This window comes from Oncorhynchus mykiss, unplaced genomic scaffold (genome assembly GCF_013265735.2).
Source record: "Oncorhynchus mykiss isolate Arlee unplaced genomic scaffold, USDA_OmykA_1.1 un_scaffold_859, whole genome shotgun sequence".
Lineage (NCBI taxonomy): Eukaryota > Metazoa > Chordata > Actinopteri > Salmoniformes > Salmonidae > Oncorhynchus > Oncorhynchus mykiss.
The window spans coordinates 5001-10000 of record NW_023494306.1 but is presented as its reverse complement, the minus strand read 5'-3'; the positions used below and the strand labels follow the sequence as shown (position 1 = coordinate 10000).

Sequence of the window (5000 nt, the reverse complement as noted above, 5' to 3'; positions counted from 1 at the left end):
TGAGTACGCCTGATCTCGTCCGATCTCGGAAGCTAAGCAGGGTCGGGCCTGGTTAGTACTTGGATGGGAGACCGCCTGGGAATACCAGGTGCTGTAAGCTTTTTGTCACTGCCTTGTGGAATTTCAACTCTTTGTCCGTTTTTTCCCACAAGGCTGAAATATGTGCCCTCGCTTTGAAATAAGTAAGCAAGGTTAGTTTGTATTTCATCCAACAATCTGTGCTACAAATTATGGCTACAGTATATGCAATTTCTCGCTGATCTCGTCCGATCTCGGAAGCTAAGCAGGGTCGGGCCTGGTTAGTACTTGGATGGGAGACCGCCTGGGAATACCAGGTGCTGTAAGCTTTTTGTCACTGCCTTGTGGAATTTCAACTCTTTGTCCGTTTTTTCCCACAAGGCTGAAATATGTGCCCTCGCTTTGAAATAAGTAAGCAAGGTTAGTTTGTATTTCATCCAACAATCTGTGCTACAAATTATGGCTACAGTATATGCAATTTCATCCACTTTTTGAGATTGCCTTTCGCTTACGGCCACACCGGCCTGAGTACGCCTGATCTCGTCCGATCTCGGAAGCTAAGCAGGGTCGGGCCTGGTTAGTACTTGGATGGGAGACCGCCTGGGAATACCAGGTGCTGTAAGCTTTTTGTCACTGCCTTGTGGAATTTCAACTCTTTGTCCGTTTTTTCCCACAAGGCTGAAATATGTGCCCTCGCTTTGAAATAAGTAAGCAAGGTTAGTTTGTATTTCATCCAACAATATGTGCTACAAATTATGGCTACAGTATATGCAATTTCTTCCACTTTTTGAGATTGCCTTTTGCTTACGGCCACACCGGCCTGAGTACGCCTGATCTCGTCCGATCTCGGAAGCTAAGCAGGGTCGGGCCTGGTTAGTACTTGGATGGGAGACCGCCTGGGAATACCAGGTGCTGTAAGCTTTTTGTCACTGCCTTGTGGAATTTCAACTCTTTGTCCGTTTTTTCCCACAAGGCTGAAATATGTGCCCTCGCTTTGAAATAAGTAAGCAAGGTTAGTTTGTATTTCATCCAACAATCTGTGCTACAAATTATGGCTACAGTATATGCAATTTCATCCACTTTTTGAGATTGCCTTTCGCTTACGGCCACACCGGCCTGAGTACGCCTGATCTCGTCCGATCTCGGAAGCTAAGCAGGGTCGGGCCTGGTTAGTACTTGGATGGGAGACCGCCTGGGAATACCAGGTGCTGTAAGCTTTTTGTCACTGCCTTGTGGAATTTCAACTCTTTGTCCGTTTTTTCCCACAAGGCTGAAATATGTGCCCTCGCTTTGAAATAAGTAAGCAAGGTTAGTTTGTATTTCATCCAACAATCTGTGCTACAAATTATGGCTACAGTATATGCAATTTCATCCACTTTTTGAGATTGCCTTTTGCTTACGGCCACACCGGCCTGAGTACGCCTGATCTCGTCCGATCTCGGAAGCTAAGCAGGGTCGGGCCTGGTTAGTACTTGGATGGGAGACCGCCTGGGAATACCAGGTGCTGTAAGCTTTTTGTCACTGCCTTGTGGAATTTCAACTCTTTGTCCGTTTTTTCCCACAAGGCTGAAATATGTGCCCTCGCTTTGAAATAAGTAAGCAAGGTTAGTTTGTATTTCATCCAACAATCTGTGCTACAAATTATGGCTACAGTATATGCAATTTCATCCACTTTTTGAGATTGCCTTTCGCTTACGGCCACACCGGCCTGAGTACGCCTGATCTCGTCCGATCTCCGAAGCTAAGCAGGGTCGGGCCTGGTTAGTACTTGGATGGGAGACCGCCTGGGAATACCAGGTGCTGTAAGCTTTTTGTCACTGCCTTGTGGAATTTCAACTCTTTGTCCGTTTTTTCCCACAAGGCTGAAATATGTGCCCTCGCTTTGAAATAAGTAAGCAAGGTTAGTTTGTATTTCATCCAACAATCTGTGCTACAAATTATGGCTACAGTATATGCAATTTCATCCACTTTTTGAGATTGCCTTTCGCTTACGGCCACACCGGCCTGAGTACGCCTGATCTCGTCCGATCTCGGAAGCTAAGCAGGGTCGGGCCTGGTTAGTACTTGGATGGGAGACCGCCTGGGAATACCAGGTGCTGTAAGCTTTTTGTCACTGCCTTGTGGAATTTCAACTCTTTGTCCGTTTTTTCCCACAAGGCTGAAATATGTGCCCTCGCTTTGAAATAAGTAAGCAAGGTTAGTTTGTATTTCATCCAACAATCTGTGCTACAAATTATGGCTACAGTATATGCAATTTCTCGCTGATCTCGTCCGATCTCGGAAGCTAAGCAGGGTCGGGCCTGGTTAGTACTTGGATGGGAGACCGCCTGGGAATACCAGGTGCTGTAAGCTTTTTGTCACTGCCTTGTGGAATTTCAACTCTTTGTCCGTTTTTTCCCACAAGGCTGAAATATGTGCCCTCGCTTTGAAATAAGTAAGCAAGGTTAGTTTGTATTTCATCCAACAATCTGTGCTACAAATTATGGCTACAGTATATGCAATTTCATCCACTTTTTGAGATTGCCTTTCGCTTACGGCCACACCGGCCTGAGTACGCCTGATCTCGTCCGATCTCGGAAGCTAAGCAGGGTCGGGCCTGGTTAGTACTTGGATGGGAGACCGCCTGGGAATACCAGGTGCTGTAAGATTTTGTCACTGCCTTGTGGAATTTCAACTCTTTGTCCGTTTTTTCCCACAAGGCTGAAATATGTGCCCTCGCTTTGAAATAAGTAAGCAAGGTTAGTTTGTATTTCATCCAACAATATGTGCTACAAATTATGGCTACAGTATATGCAATTTCTTCCACTTTTTGAGATTGCCTTTCGCTTACGGCCACACCGGCCTGAGTACGCCTGATCTCGTCCGATCTCGGAAGCTAAGCAGGGTCGGGCCTGGTTAGTACTTGGATGGGAGACCGCCTGGGAATACCAGGTGCTGTAAGCTTTTTGTCACTGCCTTGTGGAATTTCAACTCTTTGTCCGTTTTTTCCCACAAGGCTGAAATATGTGCCCTCGCTTTGAAATAAGTAAGCAAGGTTAGTTTGTATTTCATCCAACAATCTGTGCTACAAATTATGGCTACAGTATATGCAATTTCATCCACTTTTTGAGATTGCCTTTCGCTCACGGCCACACCGGCCTGAGTACGCCTGATCTCGTCCGATCTCGGAAGCTAAGCAGGGTCGGGCCTGGTTAGTACTTGGATGGGAGACCGCCTGGGAATACCAGGTGCTGTAAGCTTTTTGTCACTGCCTTGTGGAATTTCAACTCTTTGTCCGTTTTTTCCCACAAGGCTGAAATATGTGCCCTCGCTTTGAAATAAGTAAGCAAGGTTAGTTTGTATTTCATCCAACAATCTGTGCTACAAATTATGGCTACAGTATATGCAATTTCTCGCTGATCTCGTCCGATCTCGGAAGCTAAGCAGGGTCGGGCTTGGATGGGAGACCGCCTGGGAATACCAGGTGCTGTAAGCTTTTTGTCACTGCCTTGTGGAATTTCAACTCTTTGTCCGTTTTTTCCCACAAGGCTGAAATATGTGCCCTCGCTTTGAAATAAGTAAGCAAGGTTAGTTTGTATTTCATCCAACAATCTGTGCTACAAATTATGGCTACAGTATATGCAATTTCATCCACTTTTTGAGATTGCCTTTCGCTTACGGCCACACCGGCCTGAGTACGCCTGATCTCGTCCGATCTCGGAAGCTAAGCAGGGTCGGGCCTGGTTAGTACTTGGATGGGAGACCGCCTGGGAATACCAGGTGCTGTAAGCTTTTTGTCACTGCCTTGTGGAATTTCAACTCTTTGTCCGTTTTTTCCCACAAGGCTGAAATATGTGCCCTCGCTTTGAAATAAGTAAGCAAGGTTAGTTTGTATTTCATCCAACAATATGTGCTACAAATTATGGCTACAGTATATGCAATTTCTTCCACTTTTTGAGATTGCCTTTCGCTTACGGCCACACCGGCCTGAGTACGCCTGATCTCGTCCGATCTCGGAAGCTAAGCAGGGTCGGGCCTGGTTAGTACTTGGATGGGAGACCGCCTGGGAATACCAGGTGCTGTAAGCTTTTTGTCACTGCCTTGTGGAATTTCAACTCTTTGTCCGTTTTTTCCCACAAGGCTGAAATATGTGCCCTCGCTTTGAAATAAGTAAGCAAGGTTAGTTTGTATTTCATCCAACAATCTGTGCTACAAATTATGGCTACAGTATATGCAATTTCATCCACTTTTTGAGATTGCCTTTCGCTTACGGCCACACCGGCCTGAGTAAGCCTGATCTCGTCCGATCTCGGAAGCTAAGCAGGGTCGGGCCTGGTTAGTACTTGGATGGGAGACCGCCTGGGAATACCAGGTGCTGTAAGCTTTTTGTCACTGCCTTGTGGAATTTCAACTCTTTGTCCGTTTTTTCCCACAAGGCTGAAATATGTGCCCTCGCTTTGAAATAAGTAAGCAAGGTTAGTTTGTATTTCATCCAACAATCTGTGCTACAAATTATGGCTACAGTATATGCAATTTCATCCACTTTTTGAGATTGCCTTTCGCTTACGGCCACACCGGCCTGAGTACGCCTGATCTCGTCCGATCTCGGAAGCTAAGCAGGGTCGGGCCTGGTTAGTACTTGGATGGGAGACCGCCTGGGAATACCAGGTGCTGTAAGCTTTTTGTCACTGCCTTGTGGAATTTCAACTCTTTGTCCGTTTTTTCCCACAAGGCTGAAATATGTGCCCTCGCTTTGAAATAAGTAAGCAAGGTTAGTTTGTATTTCATCCAACAATCTGTGCTACAAATTATGGCTACAGTATATGCAATTTCATCCACTTTTTGAGATTGCCTTTCGCTTACGGCCACACCGGCCTGAGTACGCCTGATCTCGTCCGATCTCGGAAGCTAAGCAGGGTCGGGCCTGGTTAGTACTTGGATGGGAGACCGCCTGGGAATACCAGGTGCTGTAAGCTTTTTGTCACTGCCTTGTGGAATTTCAA

General features: G+C 46.1%; 15 non-coding genes across 15 annotated transcripts in view; all 15 read left to right on the top strand.

Moving 5' to 3' along the window:
• Positions 1-100, top strand: part of LOC118963506 — a 119-nt gene extending 19 nt beyond the window's left edge. The window contains exon 1 of the ribosomal RNA XR_005050680.1: positions 1-100. This exon is cut by the window's left edge and continues 19 nt beyond it. This is a non-coding gene — a ribosomal RNA (5S ribosomal RNA).
• A 424-nt stretch (positions 101-524) lies between these two features.
• On the top strand, positions 525-643 carry LOC118963505. Its single transcript, XR_005050679.1, has one exon. It is a non-coding gene; the product is annotated as a 5S ribosomal RNA (ribosomal RNA).
• Positions 644-820: 177 nt separating this feature from the next.
• On the top strand, positions 821-939 carry LOC118963504. The gene has a single exon (XR_005050678.1). It is a non-coding gene; the product is annotated as a 5S ribosomal RNA (ribosomal RNA).
• A 177-nt stretch (positions 940-1116) lies between these two features.
• Positions 1117-1235, top strand: LOC118963503. The gene has a single exon (XR_005050677.1). It is a non-coding gene; the product is annotated as a 5S ribosomal RNA (ribosomal RNA).
• A 177-nt stretch (positions 1236-1412) lies between these two features.
• Positions 1413-1531, top strand: LOC118963502. The gene has a single exon (XR_005050676.1). It is a non-coding gene; the product is annotated as a 5S ribosomal RNA (ribosomal RNA).
• A 177-nt stretch (positions 1532-1708) lies between these two features.
• Positions 1709-1827, top strand: LOC118963470. Its single transcript, XR_005050646.1, has one exon. It is a non-coding gene; the product is annotated as a 5S ribosomal RNA (ribosomal RNA).
• A 177-nt stretch (positions 1828-2004) lies between these two features.
• LOC118963501 lies at positions 2005-2123 on the top strand. The gene has a single exon (XR_005050675.1). It is a non-coding gene; the product is annotated as a 5S ribosomal RNA (ribosomal RNA).
• A 424-nt stretch (positions 2124-2547) lies between these two features.
• LOC118963474 lies at positions 2548-2666 on the top strand. Its single transcript, XR_005050650.1, has one exon. It is a non-coding gene; the product is annotated as a 5S ribosomal RNA (ribosomal RNA).
• A 176-nt stretch (positions 2667-2842) lies between these two features.
• On the top strand, positions 2843-2961 carry LOC118963500. The gene has a single exon (XR_005050674.1). It is a non-coding gene; the product is annotated as a 5S ribosomal RNA (ribosomal RNA).
• A 177-nt stretch (positions 2962-3138) lies between these two features.
• On the top strand, positions 3139-3257 carry LOC118963475. The gene has a single exon (XR_005050651.1). It is a non-coding gene; the product is annotated as a 5S ribosomal RNA (ribosomal RNA).
• Positions 3258-3670: 413 nt separating this feature from the next.
• Positions 3671-3789, top strand: LOC118963498. Its single transcript, XR_005050672.1, has one exon. It is a non-coding gene; the product is annotated as a 5S ribosomal RNA (ribosomal RNA).
• A 177-nt stretch (positions 3790-3966) lies between these two features.
• LOC118963497 lies at positions 3967-4085 on the top strand. The gene has a single exon (XR_005050671.1). It is a non-coding gene; the product is annotated as a 5S ribosomal RNA (ribosomal RNA).
• A 177-nt stretch (positions 4086-4262) lies between these two features.
• On the top strand, positions 4263-4381 carry LOC118963479. Its single transcript, XR_005050655.1, has one exon. It is a non-coding gene; the product is annotated as a 5S ribosomal RNA (ribosomal RNA).
• Positions 4382-4558: 177 nt separating this feature from the next.
• LOC118963496 lies at positions 4559-4677 on the top strand. The gene has a single exon (XR_005050670.1). It is a non-coding gene; the product is annotated as a 5S ribosomal RNA (ribosomal RNA).
• A 177-nt stretch (positions 4678-4854) lies between these two features.
• Positions 4855-4973, top strand: LOC118963495. Its single transcript, XR_005050669.1, has one exon. It is a non-coding gene; the product is annotated as a 5S ribosomal RNA (ribosomal RNA).
• Positions 4974-5000: the final 27 nt, after the last annotated feature.